At 36.6% G+C, this 27,741-nt stretch overlaps 1 pseudogene; it reads left to right on the plus strand.

The window, feature by feature from the left end:
- Positions 1–10,570: 10,570 nt before the first annotated feature.
- Positions 10,571–27,741, plus strand: part of LOC121326601 — a 44,862-nt pseudogene continuing 27,691 nt past the window's right edge.

The following is a 27,741-nucleotide window of genomic DNA, read 5'->3' on the forward strand; positions in this document are numbered from 1 at the left end:
GCAAACAGAATACAGAGGCCGCCAGCGGCCATGGAAACCGCTCCACAATCAGTTTCACCTGCTTTTAAAACAGAAATCTCAAGCCATGTCAACAGGAAGCAGTAGAGGGTTCATCAAAACAAGATCCCCCCTCCCCACCCCCCATTTGATGTACACTGTGCTGTTGTTATCATTTGAGACTCTGCGCCTGCTGGCTTCGATAAGATAGGTTGTCTGCAGGGCACCCTTGACTTGTTACCTTGCCTATTGGCTCAGGATACAAATGTATAGAGCATGAAATCAATAGTCCAATGTTATTTTAAATTGCCATCACAAGCTGAAGTAAACATACCAGTAATTAGTATTTTTCAGTACAAAGCCAATTCCATACACTCTGAGGACCAAGCCTCAAAGGGAACCAAAATACACAGGCCTTGAAGACCTTGGATCACACTTCCCTGTGGAAAATAAACATTTATCATAAAATCAGGCCAATGTTAGGGCAAACAGACCCTAATGTGCACTGCACGCTGGTTGCTCGTTTAAGTTTAATATGGTGTGCTTGTTTAGTGAAATAACTGATTAGTACAGATTCAGTCCTACTTGGTGCTAATTGTATATAAAGGCTGGCAAACAGACAATATGGCCACTGCTAACTTGTTCCATTTTATTTATATGTGTGAAGTCTAATTTAGAATCTAAGAACCATGTGTCCAACAGTTTGTTTAATGTTACAGATGATGGCAGCTATAAGGATGTTGCCCGTATTAATTAGTTTAAATATTTTGGAAGGTGGGATGAGATTATTTATTTGTTACCAGGTCCATCCCAAGGTAGACTGACATGGTTTGTTTGTAACAGGAACAAACAACATGAATTTATCAAGGTCACAAAGAAAGCTCAAATGATCTTTTAAAGTGATCTTTAAGCACACACATATACAATGTTGCTCCACAATAAAAATGATGGCGGGTATGAAAATCAGGAGAGGCATGCTGAATCAGCCAGTACAGCCAGTGTGGACACTGGATGAACCCATTTGTGGCAGTATCGGTGTAAGTGACTCTCTTGCAGTATAATTTAGGATGCTCAACTCACTGCAGGCAATGACCATTCTACCAGGAGGCTGATATCACTATATAATGATCATTTTACCAGTTGAAGGTTTTTATAAATCCAGTTCCTCCAAAGGATGTTTTCAGTATTAAAAGGGCTGATTAGTACAGTATATTATCTATGTTAATAATGGATTGCTAAAGGCTTAGTGCCAGCATTGACCAGCTGGCAGTTAATCTATATAGTTACTATGCATAGGGCAGACACATTTGAGTGTAGGATGCTACAGTAGATAGTACAATAGAAAATTAGGAATATTGAGCATCACAGGTGTGAATTCAATATGGGTTCAGCTAAATAATTAATTGTCTCTTACACTCCAGAACTACCAATAACCTTTTAGTGAAGGACTTCGAAGGTTCAGAGCTCTGTGGTGTACTGGGGTCATTGCTTGATATAGATTGCTTGGTAATCTTACCACTTAATAATTCAGTACATTGGATCATTGAATTAATCATACAGACTCACTGGGAGATTCGGAGAGACCTGCATTATAGTTTAAAGCCTCTCCTTTAATAACTAAAAGGTTGAAATAGTTATAGAGGCATAGAGTGTATTTGCCTCCATTCTGCCTATCCAGATGCTGGACTAACAATGAAGCCCAATCCTGTGTTCCACAAGCCCATATCGTATAATGGCGACCAGCTGCAACCAATGAACATTCCTGCTTGGTTTCCATCAATTCAAAGTCAACATAAGCCTTTAAGGAGTCGAAGCAACCAAATATGGGCAGGATTGTATTATGAACTTTGGGTAACCTTTAAAAGAAGCCAGATGAATATGACCTGCAGTGGCAACTGGGTTGAAATTCAGATTTTACCTTTAAGAGGGGTTTCTCACGGACGTCTGGGGAAGGGGGGGGTTCTAGAGATTTAGATTCCATGGTGTATTCTTGTCACTGGATGACTGCTCGAGTAGCTCGTCTCTCACTAGATGTTAACAGGTTTCCATTGAAACAACTCTTATAAAAGTTTCCCATAGTAAAAGCAATGTACTGTATAGTAAAGCATCTTAAAGAAAACACAGCGAGGAAAGAAATCTATGGTAAGTGCATAGCATAACCCCAGGAAACTGCTAAATTATTATTTTATTTTTCTTTAATAAACAAAGCCTTGTTGAAATTTCAAAAAATACATTCAGTCCCAAATTACTAAGCTTTTCCATAAGAATACATAATCGGTTCTCAGGCACTGTAACAAAATATATTATAATATTTTTTATTTTTACATAGCGCCTTTCATAGTGGACCATCATCACAAAGTGCTTTACAGAGGTAGGCTGTGAACTGTGCATTATATGCAGAGTCACTTACAATAGGACATTGATTTAACATCTCATCCGCAGGACGGTGCATATTGTGTGTGTTAAAAATCATGCTCTGTTTTTAATTACATAATATGGAGTTGATATAGATGAATAGAGAAACGCATAAACAGCAGCAAAGCTCCAGGAAGTGTGTCTCACCGCAGTATATCTAGAAGTGTTGTATGCTGGGATTGAGGAATGAATGTTTGCCCTCTGGCATCAATTTCCTGTTTGAAGTGATCCAAAGCAGTTGCCTGGAGAAGGCCCAAGAACAGGCCCAAGAACAGGCATGTGTACGTGCTTCACTGAATGAGCCATGGCAAAGCACTGTTGAGGTGGAGAAAAGCAAAGGGAGGTTAATCCCACAGGAATGTATGATAAGGGTAGTGCTGCTTCACTCACCCCACTGTCTTGCCCAACCATTAAAAAGAGCTGTGAAACAGGAGTGGCTCTTCACACTCATTATCTTTTGAGTCATTTCCCTTGTACATCCATGACAGGTTCTCACACACATCTGTTCATGGAAAACTAAGTTTGCTTGCAGCACCTTACCTCCTGAATAAATGTACTTTGGATTGTGATGAAAACTGAGACGGTCCACTTCGCTTTTCCTTGCTACAGTGTAAAATATGCTCCTAGAGGCAGAAACAGCCTAGTGGGGGAATAGTAGAATTCCAGTCGAATATCCTGAGGGTGGCTGTTGGCCTGCTTAACTGATCTTTTTTTATTAGCCCATTCTCTTTCTGTGTTCAGCACTATAGCTTGTGATGGCAGTACCTCAGGCTGACATGGTCGACATAATCTTGTGAATAATATGATTGCTTTGGTGGGGCTAAACATGCATATGGTGTCACCAACAGGCATTCTGTAGTAACTAAAATGACCTACAAAAAATGACAAGAGGTAGTTATCTTTGGAAGCTGTACACTACCTAGACATGCCTGTGGTTTATAGAATATGAGAAACAATCTTTTTGCATATACTATGCCAGAATAAAGCTTGGAGTTTGATCCAAAGTGGGACAGAAGACTTCATGAAATGTAAATGTACAAACCAACATACTAATTAACTACATTCCTGCTAAAAGGTTTGCAAAGTTTTTTTAAATAATTATGTTGGCTTATGATATACAGACAGAGTAGATACAAAGCTAAGGTAAATGAATCAAACAGGCACATAAACAATAAAGCCCCTCTCTCAATTGCACAAACACCTGTATTAAACACCATCTAATCTGTCACACTCATGCACATGCATAATATCAGTCAGTCTTCCTGTTTGTGTAATGTTATAAATCCATCTGTAACTATTAGGTAGTCGATAGCATACAGTAGTGTTGTTTGTTTTTTCTTATTTTTCCATGGTGACCGCCCTTAGGGCCTGTTTTGCATCATCCCAAGCTTCCGAAGATGCGCCCCATTAACAGCCTTTTACAGAAAGAGTTCTCCACACACACATGCTGTTTGTTACCCAGAGTCACATGATTTCCCAAGCAATGTGTGGGGGTTGTGGTCATGCTGGTTTTGGCTAATGGTGCACTTAGCTATAATTGAGATATATTATTATATTAATTTTGGCAAAATAAGTGTAACTCCCTGATAGATACATTTGACCTGAAAATGACACCCACACTTTTCATTACGGTGATGTGATCTGTATTATGGTTTAAAGAAACACTGAACAATTAATAGAAAATTACAAATTATGTTATGATACAATTTCCAAAGACATCATCTTTGTCACATTTGGTTTATGTTATGTGTCACCTCCTTAAGGACAAGAGCGTTACACTATAATTGTAATCCCTGCCAGTGTAGTCAAGCCCCTTTTCCACATTGTGTCTACACAGCAGTTTTGTGTGACTTTCATAAAGAAGGCATGCCATCGTGTGGTCTGTCATGTGTCGGACTACTCAATCATAAAGCATGGGAGGATACCATTGTGCCAAATGGGAGCGGGAATAACTTCAGAGAGAGAGAGAGAGAGAGAGAGAGAGAGAGAGAGAGAGAGAGAGAGAGAGAAGAGAGGGGGAGAGAGGGAGGATAAAATAATGAATTACATTTTGTTATTACAATTAGACAGGAAAAATGATTTTTAAAGAACAGCCCAGCTTGTGGTTTAGAGACACAGAGTAGGGGCAAAACTTGTAAGTAATAAGAACAGTGTAATAGAAAGCCAAGCTAAAATTAATGTTTTTCTGTCCCTCCTTGCACAAGGTATTGAGTCTTGAACTCAAGATAATGGATAGAGAGATTTTCTGTGACCCTGTTATGTGACTCCAATATTTCTTCAGCTCAGCTCGAGATATGTGGTGGCACAGCAGGAAATTGGTTTGCTCGATAGCATTTCTGATCCGAGGATTTCTGATGAGATAAGTGTTATATTGGTATTAAATTAGACTTCTGGCCCTGGTTTAGAAACCACTAAAGTGAAAAAAAAGAAGCAAATTCTGAAATAACAAAAAGACAGGCATTTTTTTTTAATATCTTGTAATATGAGTTGGCAAGATGCAACACTGCAGAACAATACTAAGAATAAATATATTTGAAAAAAAAGAAGCAAATTCTGAAATATATATATATATATATATATATATATATATATATATATATATATATATATAAAATATATATATATTGATATATATATATATGGCACACACACAACCACAAAAAATTGGATTTTTTAACGGTCTTCAAGTTTTTTCATGTGTGTGTGTGTGTGTTTGTTTTTTAACCTAAAAACTGGCCAGAAGTATAAAAAATATTTTAGTAAAAATAAATAAATAATGTGCGAAAGGTTTCTATATCACAAAGAATATTGGCTTAAAAACAATCCTTAATGCTTGCAAGTCTAGCACTTGACTCGTCTATAAGTGCCCATTAAAGAAAGTGAAGCCAACCTACAATAAATCTTGTGCTCCACAGTAAGACATTTACTGGGGCAATTTAGACATGCCCAGTGCCAGCATTTCCCACACCTGTGTTATGTTCTGTGCCTGCACAGTTTCACCTGCTCCCCAAACAAGTTTTAGACTTTCAGATGAGACATTAAAAAACACACTTCTTTGAAAAGGTAAGCCAAACTCCATATGGGTCTATTAGTCCTGCCAAATATCATATTCCACAGCATTGTTATATTTTAACCCATTGTGGTCTAGCTAGAAAAGAACATCCATCCAACTCACTGTATAAAAACTGTTTGGAAATGGAAAAACACATTCTCTCATGGGCATAATTAAAAAAAAAAAATCCCTTTACAGTGTTGTATCAGAAAACAGCGTGAGAAGTTGATACCAGTAACAATCTTTTGCAAAGCTGTATAATATTGTATAATATTAATGTTCCAGTTGTAGGCTACAGGCTCAATCATGCAATTTTTACCAATATTACACATGATTTTTGGGAAATGTTTCCCATTCATATAGTGACCGCTGTTATTTGAGCCAAGCATCTTTATACAACAGTATCTCTACAGCAGAGTGGTCCAACTGTATATAATCCACAAAGTGCATTGGACACCAAATCTGATTAAAATTATTTGGATTGTTGCCTAATAAAACAAATTGAAATTGAAAAGGAGGGTGGTCTGTTCTGCTCCAGCCTTTAAGGGACAAGGTCCAAGAACAGAAACACAATGACAATAGACTTGGGTATTTATTTATATTATACGTCTTCATACGAACAGTAACAATAACAGCAAATGTGTTCTAGACCACCAAAGCTTTATCTTTAGTAGTTTTCTAAATGAAAAAAATAAACAAATTGAATTTATATTGGAGAAGTAGCAATCTCATTGATTCCATGCTTCTGCAATAATATGAAAGACAATTTCAGATTATTTTATATATATATATATATATATATATATATATATATATATATATATATATATATATATATATATATACGTTATTCCTTTATTCCTTTATAAGGTTTTGTCAATACCATTTTTAACCAGTACACAGCTCATAACACTTTACTTGAGGGTTATATTGGTAGACCTATAATTTTGGTGAGTGATTGCATGTGGCCGGGCTTTATCAATGGTTTTAATAAACTATTTCAGTTCCTACAAATGAAAGAATTAAAAGGAACCACTGTTTTCCCTCAGCATGTATCTGTGGCAAAATGACTCTATTAGCAGTCTAAAAAGTTTTTTTTTTTTCTTTTTTAAATCAATTCCATATTAATACTGAATCAGAAATTCTGGAAGGTTGCTATGTAGGTCACTGCACTGCAGCCTGTATAAGAAACCGAAGCTGCTTTGTTTCACTGTGTTTGTAAGGAATGGTAATAGCCACCCTCTATACTAAATGGTCCACTGGAAGTAGGAAGAGCCTGAGGACTGAGGTATAGTGTTATTATTATGCATCGTAACCCAGGCAATACTGAACCCCCTAACAGAGAGATCACAACATCAATCAGATTTCAGGTTGGGTAGCCATTTCTAAGGGAATGCCAGAAACGAGGTCTGGAAGACTGATAATGCTAAGCATTCGAGTCGAGTTTCACAGTTAATGAAATCATATGTTCATGCTTGACTAATTGCAGGATAACACTTAATAACAGAGTTTACATACAAAGAGAGCACTCTTCTCCGTGCAAGTGTGAACCAGAGCATAGTTCCTGACCAAGCCTTCTAGTAACTCATGCAATTAAAAACTATCAGCTCCACAGAAGTGACTGATCTAAATGAGTGCACTAAATAGTTATCAAGCACTCTCCATCTAAAACTGTCAAGGATATCAGGATGATTCAATGTGATCAGTCTGTAAGGTGTTCTTTCTGAAACACTGGTCATTTGTGAAGCATTTGGCATGGAAGCACCTGCCAACCAAGTACCTGCTATCAACCTTTGCATAGTTTCAACATGAGGGAAACTGACTACCAATAGAGAGGCATAACTTATATAGGATGCAGAGACTTCATTTCACTTTTAATCAAGCACCAAGTTTCAGTATATAATCAAGTATATATATATATATATATATATATATATATATATATAAGGTCTGCCAGGTTGCTTGTTCATTATATAGGTAGATAAAAGTAAACACACCACACTGTCCAGAGTGATGAAACAAGAGATACCATTTGAACACACATCAGGTTGCTTTAAGAGGGAGATCAGACTTTTGAAGCTATAGTATAAGCAAGCAGTCACTAAAAGGCAGCTTCATTCTGGCACTGTTTTGTTTTCAGATTCAGTAAATGTCACTATATAGCTTGAAAGGATATGCTATTTTAAACATCTTGTATAATTCCAAACCAAAATAATTCATTGATGGCACAAATGAAGCCATGTCGTTTTTCTCTTTAATTAAAATAATGATGTTTAAAAAAATAAAGCACAACTAATTGTCGGCCCACGCCACACATCTGGTACTGTATACACACTCAAGCGATTTCAGTTTCAAAAGAGCGCACGGATCATCTGTTTGATCCCCACCCTGTTTCTGTCTTTCCTTCTTAATTTACAGTCCCAGCCTTGGTTTGAACTGATTATACACGTAGAGTAAACCGTTTAATATTGCTGATCTGCATTCCCTCCCCTGCTTCGCTGCTGCGTGACTGACTCGATTAACAGTCACATTGAGGTTCTTTAAAATTGATCTTGCAGAAAACTGTCACGACATTCAGAAACCAAATGCGAAGCACAGAGCCGTGGCGTGCGAGTTATGAGGCGGTAACGTGTGCGCGCACACACACACACACACACACACACACACACACACACACATTATAAAAGCAGTAATGTGCACTTACACGATCAAAGTACCCCAGTTGCATTTATTTTGGTTACTTAAGGAAAAAAAAAAAAAGGTTCAGACTAAAGGCAAAATTGTGAGGCGTCTTCATCACATTAAACTCAAGAGAGATTAACACAATCTGATCCAAAATACAATTTACACATCTTTGACAACAGTTCATTGACACCAGAATATGTTGCTTACATTCTGAGGTTTTTGCTAATTCGCAAATATGTTCTTTTGTAATACCACATTTGCGTGTGTGCATTTCGTAGGCACCACCTCATGTGCGTGATTGACCGTTCGTGCCTGTTGAACGTAATGACATTTCCTAGCGGCAGCATTGCGCCAGGTGTCTGACCGGCTTCCCTTTTCTAAAGCAGTCACGCTATTGCCATTTACTACATCGAAAGGGTAATGCCCGAGATATCTGCCTCTCAGTATCAGCTTTGATTGGTTAGTTTGAGAGGCGCTAGACACGGAAGGCTAGACTATCCACATTACGTGCAGGGTTTGGCGTTATTTTTGGTGTTTATGACCAGAGGTACAACTTATAAATACACTAGAGTACTGGGCTATATAATTTACATGTTCAACACATACACGAAGCATGAACTATTTTAATACTTTATTCCTATTGTTCATATTCTCATATATATATATATATATATATATATATATATATATATATATATATATATATATATATATATATATATATATATATATATAATAAGCTGTATTTAAAACGACAATGTTAAATGAGCAATGTAATAAATATTAAACTTTAACAATTAAGTACCAATTCACGATGCTCAAAAACTATACTCATGGAAGTTGTTTGCCATAGATATACAATCTGAGTTACAGAATAGAAAACAACCACTGTGTAATTCAAATACGCGTTTTGTTGAATTGTCTGCTGGCTGTATTGTACAACAATTATCCTAATTGGTGTGTGGCGGGGATAGAAATGGCTTGTCCACCAACTACGTTTTAACAAATACAATTTAAGATAATTTATGCAAAAATACATTATCAATACACATTTTGGTAAACATCTACTGATCGTTTCTGTTCAAGGCACTTGAACCTAGAAAATATGTATTTGTATTGTACAGTAATGTATACCCCTAAAACGATGCTTTTTTTATTTCTTCAAAAACATTACACAATCGAATCCAGGATCAATAATCATTCATAATCAAAAAAATGCAGAAAGCTCCTGTCTGTGCGTGTTTAGCGGCTGCTCGTAAAAGCGAAAGTTGAGTGAACCCTTTGTGCACGTCGTTTCGGTTCCAGGGCTGTCTGAGCTACATTCGTGCAGTGACGTGATTCATGCTGTTGCTTGCACGTTACCCAAACCCACTCCCTGGTTCCCGATTCACATCATGCATCACTTCATTGCGTGCTTCAGTTAAAGCCTTGGGGGAGGGGGACATTGCCAAATTTCGCCCTCTAGGCAAATAAACCCCGTTATTGTTTTGTTCATATTTTAGCTGTGGCGTTTCACATATTTTCATTTGGTCAAACAAAATTGATAGATCGCTTCAGTTTAATGCAAAACCTGACCCCGCTCCCACACCCCCAATAAAAAAAAAACATACTGTGATTAACCCCAAGCTATATACATATACACACATTATATATATATATATACCAAAGGTTAGCTTTTTCCATGGTTATTTACTGTATTCTTAACCATGTACACACAACTCCTAAAATGAGGGTTTAGTAAAGCAAAATACAAGGAAGGTTTGCAGGTACATGTAAGGAGTTACTTTCAGAATTAATCTTCTTGCCAATTCTGCACTACAATGTCACGAAGGAAATAATATATGCATTTCTGCAGGTTTAGGCGTGAGCGTGCCTGCATCGGGTATTCTCAGCGAGAAGCAGACAGAGTGGGTTAAATCGGTTCGAGGATTCACCTTGGCACTGGCACCTGGCAGTTTTAATGCAGACTCCATTCGTTAAAAAAAAAAAAAGTTAATCCCCGCAAAAAAAAAAAAGCATGTGGATTACCGCGATTTACCTCTGCGTCAGGATCTGCACGACTCCGACAGGAGACGTGCATGACCCACAGCAGTATTCCCATAATCCCACGCCTGTGAAACACACAACGAGCATGTCTATTAAAATCAAATAGAAACAATTACAGCTGTTTTACACCGGCGCTGTGTTTTTAACAACCCGCGGGACACTCTGTCAATTAATGTATACGCAGTTTTAAAACGATACAAAAACGAGCAAACAAAGAAGCCCACAATCTCAACAATAAATAATCGTCCTGTCACTGCACACTGCAACACCGCTGTTGAATTCTCCACCCTCTGGTTGGTCTTGCGTCAGTCATTTTTACGTTCTACGTATACTCCGAGTTTAGTTGCCATAGTTTTAGGAGACGCTTGGGTCAGGATAAAGGCGTTGACTGAAAGTGCCAGCTAAACAGATTCAATATTACGTACTGGATCGATTTCATTAAAAAAAAGTGCAAACCGGTAAGTGTCACAACTTATTGATAAATAAGTAAATCATATGATAGTCCTAGTTACTATAAAGGCAAAAACCCAATAACAACCCGTATGCGGATACGTTTGTGCAAAATATCTAACCAGCAGCCTGCACACTCCAGCAACACTTCACTTGACAAATTCTGTAGTGCTGTTTTATTAACAAGCACGATATGTTTGTTTATCTTTCCTTTTGCGTGTGCGTTTCAAGTTTTTTCGCCTATAATTAGGTAGCCAACTGTGGACAAAATAACATCAAGATTTCCATGTAACACGAATTACTGTATTACGTTACCAGCTTAACTTTTAAATGGAACCAGATTGCATTAAACATTATGGGTGGAACGTGAAGCAAACAGGAATTTAAGTGCAGGGATACTTATTAATAAACACGGCAAACTCCATTGCATGAATTCCATTATGTTGTAAAAATCACACACCGAGTCATGCTTTACCTGTTGAAATTCAACAGGTAATATTTGAATCTTTTTCAAGATATAGTTAGTGTGTGTGTGTGTGTGTGTGTGTGTGTGTGTATATATATATATATATATATATATATATATATATATATATATATATATATATAAATGTATGTGTATGTATATATATATATATATATATATATATATATATATATATATATATATATATATATATATATCATATATATATATATATAATATATATATATATATATATATATATATATATATATATATATATATATATATATTAATATATATAGTATTGCCGTTTTCACATTCGTGTAAGTAAACATTTTCTTGTGAGGATAGATATAAATCTTCTTTATAAAGTTCTGCCGACCTGTCACTGTTCAATATAAATATCAAACAACAGGTGCTTTAAAGCAGTGAACTTTTAGTGCATGAATACTAAAAAACTGGTCCCAATAAATCATGTGATCGAAGTGGAGTAGTGGCTACCAGACAGGAAGCACTCCATTATTATTATTATTATTATTGTTGTTATTGTCATTTAGCAGACTCTTATCCAAAGGGAATAGGGGGTGAACTATGCATCAACAACTATTGCTGCATAGTCACTTACAGTAGGACCTTGGTTTTACATCTCATCCGAAGGACGGCACACAAGGAGGTTAAGTGACTTGCTGAGGGTCACACACAGTGAGTCAGTGGCTGGGATTGAACTGGGAACGTCCTGGTAATCCTTTCTTTAACCACTGGGCCACCAAGCCTATGCTCCATGCTACATTTCATACAAAAAATGACTAGACTGATACAGCTTCTTATTCTTTACAGGACAGTAAAAATGGAGCAATAAAATATTTTAAACATTTGGTCTCTACGTAGCGTATGTATCACACTTTAGAGTTTCTACGTACACAGATACTGCTTTTCCAGTTGTGATGAAGCCTAGTTTGGACACTTCCGCTTGGGTGAGTCAGAATCAGAAATGTCTGTCTGTCCTGATATGCACCTATGTATGTATGTGACACTTGCATTTTTAAAATGCTGTATGCTTAGTGAAGCACGTATGTAATTGTGATAAAACATGGATGGGTGATTCTACAGAGAAAGGGATCAAACTAATGATGCTATTCTAAGCCAGAGATAGACATTTTTGTTTATTTTAAGGAGAAATAGGCAAAGTGGGAATTGGACTATGGTATACCTTTATATTAAAAAATAAAATGCATTTATAAAATCATACTTTATTTTTTAAAACAATTTTTATTCATTTTCCAGTTTTTCTCCCAATTTTGGAAGTCCAATTATTATTCAACCTGGCTTACCACTGCAACTCCTTCGTCGCTCTGAAACAAGTGCTGTCAGCCGTCTTTTTTTTCACTCTGCAAGCCCTCTTTGCAGCCATATCCAGAAGTTTGTGTTGGAAGACCAGACCACAGGGGTTGTTGGTGTGCGGTGAGCCAAAGACTCTCTGACAGACCTAACCTCTACCCCGCTCGGACAGGACAGGAGTTCCCAGGGGGCAGCGCACAATTGGCCAAGTGTTGCCACCTGGGAACTCCTGTCTACAGTTGGCAGTGGCATAGCTTGGATTTGAACTGGTGATCTCCAAGCTATAGGGCACATCCTGCATTCTGGGTGGAGTACCTTTACCACTGTGCCACTTTCTGAATAGGCAAACAATATTATGAATACTGTATTAAAGCCACCTTCTTTGTATCATAGCAAGACATTTTTGTTCAAGAAAACGTTGCTTTATTATTGAGTACTTACTTTACATCTGTAGAACATTTGATTTGTTAGTGTTGATTGTCTTTTCATATAAAATGGGTTGAAACAGATACTTCTCCAGTCATTTTATTAGTCCTCCACCCACCACATCCCACCAAAGACCTCGAGCCACAGCAAGTTTTCCAGCATGTGATGCGTAATGCCTGGAGAGCCAGATGAATGTAATCACAGAATTTGGCTTATGGTTTGTTGATGACAACAGGGGGTCCTTTATCTCTGTAAAATCTAAAAAAAAAATCACTCACGAATTCCACTGAATCAATGGGGGAAAAACCCAAATCTATTAACTTTATGATCCTTTTTTGATGTTTGCGTGCTTGTTAAGGCAACATTGCATGGCAGTGGTATTTCTTTCCTGGTAGTCTAGGAGACTGTGTGGTCCAGTGTTTAAGAAAAGGGCTTGCAACTAAGAGGTTCAAATCCCAGCTCAGCCACTGCCTCACTGTGTGACCCTAAGCAAGTCACTTAACCTCTTTTGGGTGAGACGTTGTTGTAAGTGACTCTGCAGCTGATGCTTAGTTCACGCACCCTAGTCTCAGTAAGCTGCCTTGGATAAAGACATCTTCTTCTTCTTCTTCTTCTTCTTTTTCACAGCCTTAGTCCCAGACTGTCCTGGGGTCAGCTGCTTTGGTTGCTCTTCTCCACTTGTCTCTGTCGAGCACATCTTCCTCACTCACTTCACATACCTCCATATCTTTTCTCACACAATCTGTCCATCTCTTTCTAGGCCTGCCTCTTCCCCTGTTACCTTCCACCTCAAATTCCATTACCCTCTTTGTTACTTCCTCAACGTCCCTCCTCATGATATGTCCATACCACCGTAACCTCGCCTCTCGCATCTTCTCAACCACATCCACCACCCTACATCGTCTACGGATTTCTTCATTTCTGATCTTATCCTTCATTGAAATCTGCAGAATCCATCTCAACATCCTCATTTCAGTTCTTCTCATCAGGTTCTCTTCCCTCTTTCCAACTGCCCAGCATTCAGCTCCATATAGTAGTACAGGTCTAATCACAGTCTTGTACATTTTGCACTTTAACTTTCTGGGAATTTTCCTGTCACAGATTATTCCAGTTATTTCTCTCCACTTGTTCCATCCAGCTTTCAGTCTTTGTTTTACTGCCTCCAGTGTTTCTCCTCCCTTTACCACTTCTGATCCAAGGTATTTAAAGCCATCAGCCTGTTTCAGTTTTCCTCCATTTGTCTCCTCAACAGTGGTCATAGTATCTCCTCTTCTGTCCATTACCATTATTTCAGATAGTATCGCCTCTTCTCTCCATTACCATTATTTCATTATTTCTTGGATAAAGACATCTGCTAAATAAATAATAATGGAGCAGTTGTATAGACAAGGATGGCCCTTTTTATGTCACTGTTTAGTCTTTAAACTAGGAAGGAAAGCAGATTAAAATGCTTTAAGAGCTTCTTTAGCTTCCATAGTCCATTTCTTGCACGTTTTACATATGATAAAAGGCAATCAGCACTCACACAGAACATGTTAAAGTAACTAATTGTGCATAAAATTAGTTTAACCCTATTTCACATTTTTCGTTTATTCAGACTGGAGTCTAATTAGACGTAAGAAATCATGAAATCAATGAAAATTAATGTTATTGTCAAATGCTGATAACCCCCATACAGTAGTCACAGAAATCTAAATAATTCCCTTGTGCAAATTAGTACTGGGTCACTGCTTGCTGAGGTACCACAACGATGATCATAAGTGTTTCTCGCCCCTGCCCTGATTTGTTTTTTCCTGTTGCCCTTTCCAAAGATGTTTAGAATGAGAAGGCTGACACAAATAGTCAAGCAGATAAGCAATACATTTACTTCCAGGGATTGTTATCTCGGAGTTAGATGTAAGATTAGTTTTACCTCTCAAATTATGAGACAGTGTTTAAAATGACTTGTCTCAAGTTAACCTACTGTTATGTCTTAGTGATTATTGGACATACTGCACAAACAAAGATTAATCAGTGCAAGGTTTACAAATTACAGTTGTGACATACAGCAGGTTTAAGTGTAGCAATTACCTATTTTAAGAAATCAACTGCCAACAGAGCAAGAAAATGACTATTTATGCTTTTGTGTCTCTGTGTAGGGAAGTAATTCTGAAAGTAATGTACCCAAACTGTATAGAAGTGTAAACAAGAGACTTTATCACGTAGATCAGAAAGGCAAAAACAATATATTTGAATTGAATATGTCCACACAAAATCTGTTTTATGGCAGGGTGCCCACAAGGACTAGAAATGGAAGATAATATTTTTCAAAACTTGTAAGTTTTGGCCTTAATGTGCATTGCCATTGTGTTGGAGTGGGATCTAAAAGTTTGTTTGCATATAATGAAAATCTACTAAACCTTTGTTGGCACTTCACACAGTGAGAATGTCTTTTCAGAACATATCATGGGAGAATAAACCTCCTTGTGGTTGACAGTTATGTTATGCAATCCTAGCGATGTTTTTTGTGAGATTTAGAAGTGCAATTGTTTTGCCTTCGGAATGTGAAGGAAGCCTATTGTACCTTTGCGTAGCTAAGTCCCACAAGAAGGATACGAAATATTAACAACATTTTCATGAATTAAACTGCGCTTAAGCTGTTATTTAAATGCTTTTTGTTGGGTTTAATAAATTAATATACAGTACATTAACAGTGAGATATACAAATTCTCCAGCTATGTTTCTTAAAAAGCATGATGTATTCACTAATATTAGTACATTGAATACATTAGTCTAATTTTAAGTTTATTAGTAATATTAGACTTGAGGGCCCTAGACAAAAGATTCTGTACTTTAGCAATGGTGTGCTGTATGATGTGGGCTAATCAGCTTCATATCTGTTCTTCTAGTTGAAGTTAATATATGTTTGAAAACAGATCACATCTATTCATAGGTTGTTTTTCACTGGAAATGAAAACCCTCTGTTTTCAAAAGGGTGTTTTCACTGCTCGTCACAATGGCTTAATACAGTACTGTGCTACTGTAATGCTGGTAAGCCTTCCTCCTTCATAGAGAATGAATAGTGTTGATGCTTTGGGAATTAATTCAGTACACTGTGTTCCTGTCGACCAGCGCCTCAGAAGCACACGATATTCTGGACAAACAGACCTGCATTATCCATTGGTGGTTCAGGGGAACATCATTAATTAAATCAAAGTACTTTTTGCCCTAGAACACCGTTTACATTAAGACCCTTAAAATGTGCAGCTTATGGTTGTTTAATATAAATATAAAAGCGCAATTATTCTAAGACATTGTGTTCTGATACACAATGGTACAAAACACTGAACCATATTTTGAAGTGAGTGGCTAGTAACATACATATTTCTGAAAGGAATAACACATTTTAACATTATAAAAACTAACACAAAACAACTTGAACTGCGGTTTTAATAGCTTACACAAAAACTCAAGCAGAGTTTCAAGAATTTAAAGTTTCTATTTAAGCACAATTCATCAGCTTGGAAGTGCTGAGCTGGCTGTTTGTGTTGAGAAGCTCAAATAAAGTGATTTTCCAAGAATACCTTATTTACTCAGGAGTAGAAAGTACATTTGTCTTTCTGAGGGTGGTAATCTTTATTGCAAACTCAGTCACATGCTGGCAAAAAAAACTTATTTTTTTTATATGCCTGATGCCATGACATTTAGATTTTTTTTAAACTTTTTTGTAAAGCTTTCACTATTAAAATACTATTGTATTTACAATACATTAAAAATCACAAAAACATATCCAGAAAAATATCCATTTTTTCCTTTCCATCTTTTAAAAAAAAATATTAGTTCCCTCACCTCTCAATGAGCTCCCCCCTCCTCAGCCATACACAGCACACTGTTCACATACCAAATTAGTTCAAACATATCCAAGTTATTCATCACCTTATAAGAAGCAAACTAGTTTAACTCTTGACAAAACAAGCATTTTAAAAATCTGTTCTTGGTTGGATAAATCTCCCACTGTGTTTTTCCTGCTTTTTAACAGTGCCATTTTTGCTTGCGAGGTACAGTCTATTTCTAATTTTTACAGTATTTAAAACCAAAAATCAAAATTAACCTGAGTAAATTGAAAAAACACTTCCTCAATTAAATTTTTTAAATATTTTAGCATTGAGTTTAACCTGTTACAGTACATAAAACAATGAAACACAGTCTTTCTTTCAGGACAAAATGGACATTTATCTGGCACCTCAGAATTTATGATGCTTACAAAACCAGTTTGTGACAAACTGGTTTTGTAAGCATAATAGTACTCTACATTGCAGATCTCCCACTCTTCAGTAATGGTGGCTGATACAGTGTTCAAGCTGGCCGAATACTTTCCTCCAACCCCAGCCTCTCCCTCCAGTGATTATCAGGGAGGGGTCTGAGCTGCTGGCCCGATTTCACACATACCCTGTACACTTCTTTACTCTCCACCGAGTTCAGAGGAAGATCATTTAGACTCCCTGCATTTAGCAGGTGGCCAGGTACATCCTGCTCCTCTGTAAAGTCTGGTGATCCTTTTCCCATATTAAAAGTAGCTGCTACATTTAAAACTCTGATTTTTAAAAAAAAACTCTTCCAAGCACTCTAGCCCCTCTTTCACGTGATTTGGTCATTTTGCTGCTACCCGAACCGAATTCATTCGTATTGCTAATGTTAGTGCCTTTGGGCTAATCCAGCACCACCTCTCCAAATCAATGAGGTGTTTTATCAGCCATATCCCTGACTTAACTTGCTGCTTTATGAACCAGATCTTATAAAGCCCATTGACAAAATGTTACAAAATAAAAGTTCCTCTGAAATCTACTCAATCTTTGAACTCTTAACCACTACCAGGCCTTCAAAATGCTTTTATAATACTGTGGGAGTTTTGATGCATCTACTTCACTGACATCTATAAAAATATATAGCTTATCAAGCCCTAAGCCCCCAGCTTGTTGCAAGAAAGCAAAACCAAACTGCTGCCAGGACAAGCGCTCCGGGGAGTACAGCAGTTTCTGTGTGACCTGCAGCCAGGAAGGCAGCAGTCCTGCTAAAAACATCAACCAGGCCCTGTCCACCCTCAGCTAATGGGAAGTACAGAACACACTGCCTTAATCAGTGCACCCCATTCCAGAAAAACTGCAATAATGTAGTCTGAATCTCTTTTAGTGTGTTCTCTGGTGGGGCTATACAAAACAAAGCTTGTGCCACAATGTAGATGCTACTAAATCATTTAAAACCAGATAATTATGGTAACAACCAGCTCCATTTCAGTACTGTTGCTTTAATTTTTTCTACCACTCTTTCCCAGTTCTTCTTTTCATCTTCATCTCCCAGATGAATTCCTAGATTTTTAACCTCCCCTTTACTCCATTGTAGACCCCCTGGGAGGGCTGGCTTGACAGCACCAGTCCATTCCTCCACAAGTGCACTGCTCTCCAAAATTTATTTTTGCAGATGAGTTTGACAGGCTCAGAGATTGCCTTGTACTTGTGTCCAACAGATCTGACAACTTTTTCTTTTTAAAATTTAAATCTTTCAATGAGCTCACCACTTTTGCATGATTCCATAGCTTGCTGCATTCCTAAAAATTCTGTTTCCATCTCCCTCATTGACTCATTGACTAATTATCATCTACATGCATTTCCTGTAAGAACACCACCTTTAACTTTTTTTTGCTCTGTGTTCAAATAGGGCTGTTCTTTTCATTTCATTCCTGCACACATTTACGTTTAACTCCCCACCAAAAACTATTCACGCATGGAAAGGACAATTCCGTTGACAAACAAAAGACTGAAAAGGAAAAATTTGAGAAAAAAACAAAAAACAAAAAAATGTTCTCTCCTTTTTCCTTTGATCTGGCCAAGAAAACTTTACACTTTCTATAGTGTATCCACCCCAGCTTGTGGGCGAGTCCACTTCTTCAGAGGCAACAGATGAGTCAGTGAGACTGCCTTCATTTCCCTCTTCACCCTCCAAGGACGAGGTATCCTCAACCCCCTCTGTAGCGACACGGACACGCCAGGGAATCGAAACTGGTACTTCTATCTTTTCATTGCTGTTCTCTACGGCAGCGTTACCACTAAAACTTTAAATCATTAATTAGAAACAATAAAACATTAAAAGATAGAAAAAGTAAACACCTACCAAACAAATCAGCGGTATTCACACATCACTACACCTCCACCTCACACAACATACACTTAGCCAGGCAAAACCAACAAATAGATAGATACTATTTGTAAAAGTTTGAGAGCCCTTTTTAAAGCAGACCCAGACGCAAGATAAAACAATTAAATAGGCAATCAATTAAACTAAATATAATAATTACACCAGTGGTTGTGCAAACACAGACACACACACACACACATTTATCTGGCAGGGACAGAAATTAAGACCACTAATGTAGGTTTACAACAGAGAAAAGGTAACAGGACAAACTTGTTTCTTTTTTGTGGAAAGTAACTGTAATGTTATTGCTCCCATTTAAAAATCTAACACATTATATTACCTCTTTATTGACAAAAGTAATAATACAGTAATGCATTCCTTAAGTAGCGAGTTACCCCAACCCTGATTAGGAGCAGATTGACATCAACCAGCTTTCAAGACAGTGTTATCGTTCACTGCAATTTCAACACCTTTTCTAACTATCAGCAAACAGGGCATAACAGAAACTACGTGCAAATAGAAAAGATGTGTAGCCCAAAACACTATTAACTAGTTGTTTCATGCATAATAATGTCAGGTTTTATTTTTCACAATACACAATGTATAAGTATAATCTCTACACAGAAATGTATATTGTAAGCAAAGCAAAATATTGTATGGAGGATAATTCCAAACCCAGATTTTGAAATTTCAGGTGCATTCTAATGATGGCTTGATTTCCTACAGAATGTTCCTATTTTTAGTAATGCCTGCACACTTCTAAAATACATAATGGGGTTGCACTGGAGTCACTGGAATTAAAATAGAGCCAGAGGATCTGCATTACATCCAACATTACATAGTATCACTTACTGTTGCTACAAAGCTAGGAGCCATGCAATATCATTTTAGCATGCAAGTTAAATGGAAATCTAAAAGGTTGTTTCACTACCGCACCCTTATTTATGCAGAGGATCACATTTGTTTCATAACCTATCCTTTCCTGGCATTTCATTTTGTACATTTAAATTCAGCAGGCTTATAGTGAATACCAGTTCAATAGTGGTAGGCCAATAGTGAATACCAGTCTTAACAATTTTCGAAAACATTAGTAACTGTATAAGTCTTTAAATGGTGTGTTTGTTATAAAACTACAGTTACACATCTTGCGCTATATTTAATAGCCTCAAAATTTAATGCATTTCTGCATTATAGGAACAACATGAGCAAACCTTTAAACATACTAGTAATACAACACAGAACCAGCTTTAAACAATGGCTTTAGGCAGTAACATATTAGTGTTTCCAATCTCTCCCTCAAAAGGACCTGTGTTTGAATCCTAACTGGTTATGTCAGGTTGTTCGTCAGTATGTTGTTCCTGTGAGTCTCAGGACCTTGACCACACTTGGCAGAGGGTCTTCCAATTAACCTTTCTGAGAGAGAGAAACACAAAATAATTTCAAGCTTTCCAAACACACTGTTGGTTAATGATGCATAGGCAGGCACTGGGTGGGAGAGAGCCTGGGGCCCCCTAGCTATGCTTCTGTGATCAAGACATGTGGCAGAGTAAGTACAATGAAATGGGTGCCTCTGATATATATATACAGGAATTAGTTATTGGCTATATATACAGGAATTGGCTATTTGTAGGTATTAGATTTCTAACAGTTAAGAAGAAAAAGATACAGGTTTAATTTAACAAACTACGTGGTCAAGAATACTCTTGTAAGTTAGAAACCAGGATGTAGCATTTGTGGTTGCCACAGTAGAGATGCAGGTTATGACTGATGCTGTATATTTTTAAATGTGATGAATGTAGATGATGGTTTTCTGCACATCCCACGCTAGTGATTTGTGATTGTTTCCAGTGCGATGGAACAAAGCTTTATGTTAAAATGTCATCATGCCCCTAAGAATAGGCCCTCGACTCATAGCTGCATGTTGTACCACTTTTTTATACATTAAAAAATGTCAAGCTTTGTAAAGCAAAAATATACAATGTGTAAAAGTAATGTGCATTGAGTGATTTCACATTTAAGCTCAAGGTTAGGAAGCAAGTTGTAGGTTGTTTGTGAGGAGGCCTATGAGACTGAAACAGATTGTCTTGAATAGGGCCCTCACTTTTAATTTGTTCCTGATTGATTTGTAGATGGATCCCGACGAGACGGTTTGTAAGTACTGTGGAGTCAGCTACCTGATTCATCATGAATTTAAGCTGATGGAAGAGAAGTTCAAAGCAATGGAGGCTGAGGTGGAGTTTTATCAGGGCAGTGTGCAGCGATGGAAGAGAATGCTAGTGGATCTACAGACCCTGAACATGCTTCTGGAGCAGTACAAGGTAATCAGTGAACAACGGTGTGAGAGGTTAGAACATGCTGCTACAGCGACTAATTCAAACACTTAGCCACTTAGTTCAAAGAACCACTTCAGAACATTCCCCCCCAACCCTCATAATCACAGAAAATGATGTTACATGTTTGCAGCCAGAGTTTAAAGTATTCCTTAACATATACTATTTTTGGAAATAAATTATATTAAGATATTCAAGATAATTATGTTAAAATATTCAATTAAATTTGTGTTTGATGTTTTAAGGTCCTGATTTACCAAACTTAGTACAGAGCAGTGATTCCCAACCTGTGGCCCCCTAGGGGTCTGCAAGGTCATTGCAGGGGATCCGCATGAAAACAAAATAAAAATTGTGGATTTTCTGCGCTTGTTACTCTGGTAATTCAAAGTACCAGAGTAGGTTGGGTGTGGAACCAGATTTAAGGCTAAAATTGTCACCACTCCAACCTGACACTCAGACTGTGACATCATCATTAGGTAAGTTAATCAATTTCCCATAATGCATTTTTATCAATTGCCGCATGATAATGTAAAGCAAAATTAATCGAATTTCCTTGTATAGAGGCTGTATGTCACTATGATAGTAGTATATGGTGGTCCGCAAAATTCTTGGAGGTTCAAAAGTGGTCCGCACATACAAAAAGGTTGGGAACCACTGGCATAGAGGATTACCAGTGAGTAAGAGCAATTTGGAGAACATGTATCATTTCATTTATAATTTCTTTGGAAAGCTTACAAAATCAGTCTGTAAGCTCAAGGTAGTAAGTATTCTCAATTCAGGTAATCCGTTTGTAGAAAAAATGTGCACGTAAAGTATAAATTAACTTAATTAGGTCAATTGCATAAATTAGTAAAAATGTGAAACTGGTCTTAACAAATTATTGCTGTTAAACATCTTCACCATCTTTGTACATCAGGTCATAGGTGTTGAAACTAAATATAATAATGTACCAAGCCAGAACTCTGTTGGTGCTTCATATTTTGCTTTCTCTTGTGAATTTATTCGATGTCTGGTGTGGCGTGTGCATCAAAGTAATTAATGAGCAACTGATGTTATCTTGCTGTATAAATATCAGAGACACTACTTATGAGAAGGAACAAAATAAAAGTTGGAAAGGACGGTAGTGGTACATAATAAAAAGATTTCTCAGTTTCTCAAGTGCAAACTTCGGCTTTCAGCCCAGTCTGTACATCGTGGGTTAGATACTGTATAGCCGTTGCAACAGGAAGTTAATGGGAACAAGCTGCTGTGGTTATAAAATATCTTCTCATATAAACTGATGCTAAAGCATGTTGCAGTTTCAAGTATTTACATATGAAAATGAATTCTCATTACAATGTTAAACATAGTAACTCTACTCAACTCATGGAGGCTGGGGTACTGTATGTATACACTATAAAGTTTATTCATATACTTTTTCTTGTAAAGCATAAGCTGGTTCCATTGATCCAAACTTGAACCATAAGCTAACGTAATTGAAAATCAATATTTCAAGTGATTACTGTGATCTTTTTCATAACACAATTTCTCATTAGTAAAACAGAAATGGGGAGAATAGACAAGAGAACATTTGTAAGTAAGTTATAGTCAACTGAGTGGCACATGATACAAAGTGGCTATTATTATTATTATTATTATTATTATTATTATTATTATTATTATTATTTTGAAAAGCTTGAATTATGGGAGTTATCGCACATGATCGGTGTGATAGAAAAGTTGGTAACGCGTATCAAAGTATTCCATTATTAACTGACTGCTTCCTGGAAGTGCTTAGCTGGTTTTGTATTCAATTACTTTCAATTTGAACTTATTCCAGTGTTTTCTATTGCCAAGGAAGGGCAACCGGCAGTTGCTAGCTCTAAGATAGAACATGTTAACGGTAATTCAATATGAGAGTGAGTTGAAAAACTGACAGAATTCAGTCTTGTAGATTATCCTGACATTCACATCCATGTGAAATTCCCTGTAAATCTGTACTAGAAGTGGTTAAACATTATTAACACCCAGTTGACAGTACATACGATTAGAAACTATACTAATTATGATTGGAACTAGTTTACTACTACAACATGTTTCACACAGTGATGCAGGTAATTACCGGTTTAAATGAACACATCTATGCTACAACAAAATCAGAGCACACACAGTCATTTGCACAGCATCTGTGTGTGGGGTAGTAAGCAAACTGAGTGGGCTTTTCAACTTTTGTTTTATCTTTTCCGGCAGTGTTCTCATGGGGGAACATGTTCCATTTTCCATTGAGCTTGTTTTTAGCGATACTTGAACTAATTTTTTTTTTTTTTTAATTAATATTGAATAATGTTTAAATAGTTGTCACATTAAGTAACAACAAAAGTGGAGCCATGCTCATGGTCCCACAATTGCGCTTGTGGGAATGTAGGCCTATTAGTTTCTCAGATTATTTGCAATTGGTCACATATGATATTTCACATATGGCCCCATTTGGTATATGTCAACAGTATAAAAAGATGAACTCTATTGCGTAACTGGAACTGGTAGTGTCACAACAAATGGTAAGAGATACTAAAAAGTTAAAGATTCACAAAACAGGATTTAATTAATATTACAAATACAGTATATTGTCTAAAACTATGTCATTGAGTGATTTATTTGTAAGGCAAAACAATACCCTAAAATTGATGCATATGAACTAAATAGCTAGTGGATACAAAATGCATGATACATAGCTTTATGTATTTTGAATGAATCAATTAGAATACAACTGATTTTGATCAGCAACCTGCATTTACTTGGTTGTTAACCAGGATTAGCAACAGAATGAAACTATACAAAGCCACATCCAATGAAACAAGCAGATACAGCATTTTGACGATGCTGTTCACACACATTTCTATTTTTGGTCATGCTACCAGTACGATAGTCCATTCATCAGCAGAGCGATGTCGTCTCGCAGGTTTTTTTAAAAATATTCTAAGAGTTATATATATTATATAATATCCAGAAAAGATATCTATATATTTTATAAATATATCTATTAATATTAAATATTTAATTCGGCACTGTCCAGGATGATTAGGCAGCAGACAACTTGAACTACTGTTAGCATTTTGAAAAAGATATGTTAAAAAATATACACAGTATAATAAGTACTATTCCAAGTTTCAAATGGGATATTAACCTGCTGTGATTTGCATATTATTGAAGAGAGCTGTATAACATTTTGAATGCAAGATGTATCATTTTGTTATTAGTCCACTAATCGGTTTTTAGAAATGGATTACAATGTGTGTTTTATTCATTTCATTTGACAAAGTGCATACTAAGCAAACACGACTGTTAGAATTTTTCATTGTCTGCATTAGGACTTGAAGATAAATTAACAGTACTTCGTTATTCATTGGAGTGGGAGTTAAAAAGTATTATCAACCCACAGACCTCCACCCCCAAGAAACTTGTCTGATCCTGATTTGCAAGCCACAGGGGACAGATGGCAAAGCAGTGAGTGGTTGGACAGTGATTAGATGGAATATAGCAGCTACATTTGTAGAAATGAACAGTGTTGTATTTAGGTCATTAATACTTACTATGTTTAATTATTTAACTTCCTTATTGTATATGATTGGCATTATGTCATTTACACTAGGCATCAATGATATGGTATATATAGCAGTACTGGCCTTACCTAGTTTTACTATTAAGATCGTATTAAAATCTGGGGTGATTCAAACTGCTGTGTGATGCAAGATTAACCTACACTATTTCTATCCCTGATTTTTGGAGATTAAAGATTGTCTAACATAAACTGTTCTCTGTAACTAAATGACATCATGGATTTTCTCAAGTGAGTGTTTAAGTGGGCAATGTTTAGATAGATAATATAATGATTATGCATTATTTGAATGATTGAATGAATGAATTTAATCCAAATAATTAACATTCCCTCTAAAACTTAACATTTCAGCTGTACCGTAATTAGATCAAAGTCAAAGGGAAATGTTCTGAAAGGGGTAAAACTATTTTAGCGGTTTTATACTACAAGAAACTAAGTTACAGGTTAGAGACAGTTGATGTATTATTCAAAGTGGTTTCTTGTTTAAGCTGTATAGTGTTAAAATGTGTATTCTTTTCAGACAATTTGCCGTTTGCACTTACTAGATATTTTATATTACTTAAATATTTTCCTTGGGGTCCAACTAAACATCAGAAAGTTTCAGAGGAAAAGTGATTCAGATAATTAACTGATATAATGGTTCACAACAATTTTAATTAAAATGTGCCTTTGCACTTGCTTCAAAATATAGCGTTACTGAATAAATGAACTATACTAAACTAGACTATAGGTGTAAAGAAGCTCCACAGGTCACATCCCTATGTGTATTCCTCCCCCATGTTTAGCAGCTTGTATTGCTTTTGTATTCAAACTTTGCAATCTGCTCTGTGAAACCACCATCTTGTTCACTGTCTGTCATATTTTTCATTGACACTACATCCATATAACAACTTTGAGAATAAACTAAGCAAGTAAATGTTTTAAAATGGATAAACAGTGTCCATCCTTGTTACAAAACTAACAGATTAAAGAGAATCATGATTACTTAATGCTTACTCAATAAAATCTATAGTAATTACTGAGCTAATCAGCACTTAATTAGTCAGTAAACCCTCTTTAGTACGTGGTTAACATGGTTAACTGTGACCCCTCGACCTAAGACTTTCAATTCAGTTTCATGAGCTGAGGAAGAGTGCATTTCTCATTTTGAAAAGCTGTTAAAAAAAAATATATATACAATACGTTGTTTGATGTGGGCCCCGTCTCTAAATCCATTACAAATGCTAGTAAATGTGATACTTGTATTTCTTATTGTATCCCACACTTTTTGAAGCTTGCCATTGTGACTGGCAGTCATGTTTGTCTGATGTTCTACCAACCGTAAACAAATTAGGTGGTTGAGGCAGTTTATCCAGTAGCTAACAAAAAGGCAACTGTCTGAACAACTACTGTGTGGAAAAAAATATGTAGTGAGGTGACAAGGCTCTGAAATGTATGACAATAAAAAGTAATTGCAGTAAATTCGATATGAGGAGGATTGTTAATCATGGCTTGGCTTGTTCAGAAGGCTATTATAAGAATAAAGACCCTGGCTGGATTATAACAGACCGATTAGGGTTAAGAAAGCGTAAACAGCTGTTAGGAAGTATCATAAAACATTTTAAGGTGACTTTACAAGCATTGCTATTGGAGCAAGGTGATAGTTGCTGTTTACTCACGATCCTAACCCTACCTTCGGCAGAACATTGAGCCTACCCGTAACAAAGGATCTGAAATTACATTGTTCACTTTTAAGAGCATTATTTGTCACTGGAATATATTCCCTTGTGTATAATACAAAGTGAATCACATCAAACATCTAATCTGTAATTGTAGCTTCAGTTTTTAGTTTGGGCGGTTTGTGGGTATGTTTTTAAAATACCACAATCTTTATCCTGCTGTCTTTACCTGAAAGGAGCTTGTATCAGAGAGATTTTGGTTGGTCTGGGATAATCAGTTTGTTGCTAATGAAGCATTCTCGACTGTCCCAGCCTAACCTTCGGGGTCAGACACAGAGTTAAAAGGGTTTCTGCTACTGTATTTAGATGGCATGTCATTGATTTCCTGTAATTTGCTAATAATAAAACCACTTTAGCACAGGTAAGTGGCAATTCGTAGTTTGGTGACCTAAATGTGAGTCATGAGGTGGGCAGTCAGATGTATTCAGACTTGGGTGAGTAATCTTGTATTCACTTAAACCTAACAGTTGGTCAGTATTAGCTCATCTTTAGTCTTAACCATATATTACTTCATTCTAAAAATGGGTTAAAAACTGTTTAACACTATGCTTAATGCATAATATGCCTGAACTGTATGAAGCAGGTTGTCCAACATCCTGCTTGCAGTAGTAGTGGATAAAGAAAAAAGATGGTCAAGATGTTAACGCTTTCATTCAGTCAGCTTTCATTCAGTCAGCTTTCATCTTGATATATTAGCATCTGAGTTTAAATGAGGGATTGGTTGTATCAGAAGAGGTTTTCTCCTCTTCTGTCATCCCAAAACCCTAATACCTTTCAGAACAATGTGCTGATAGGACATTTATACGAAAAAGGGGTCCTGGATGAAGAGACACAGTGGCTAAACTGCTGAGTAACCATTTTTTTTTTTTTTTTTATTTTTTTTATTTTATTATTTTTTTTTTTTTTAAATTTAGTCGTCACCAATTTTTTTTTTACCCCAGTTTTTCACCCCAATTTGGTATGCCCAATTATTATCTTGTATCCTCGGCTCACCGCTCGCAACACCCACCTCTGACTCTGGGAACGGAGGCTAGAGCACGCGTCCTCCGAAA

The sequence above is a fragment of the Polyodon spathula genome, chromosome 14 (assembly GCF_017654505.1).
Source record: "Polyodon spathula isolate WHYD16114869_AA chromosome 14, ASM1765450v1, whole genome shotgun sequence".
NCBI classification, from domain to species: domain Eukaryota; kingdom Metazoa; phylum Chordata; class Actinopteri; order Acipenseriformes; family Polyodontidae; genus Polyodon; species Polyodon spathula.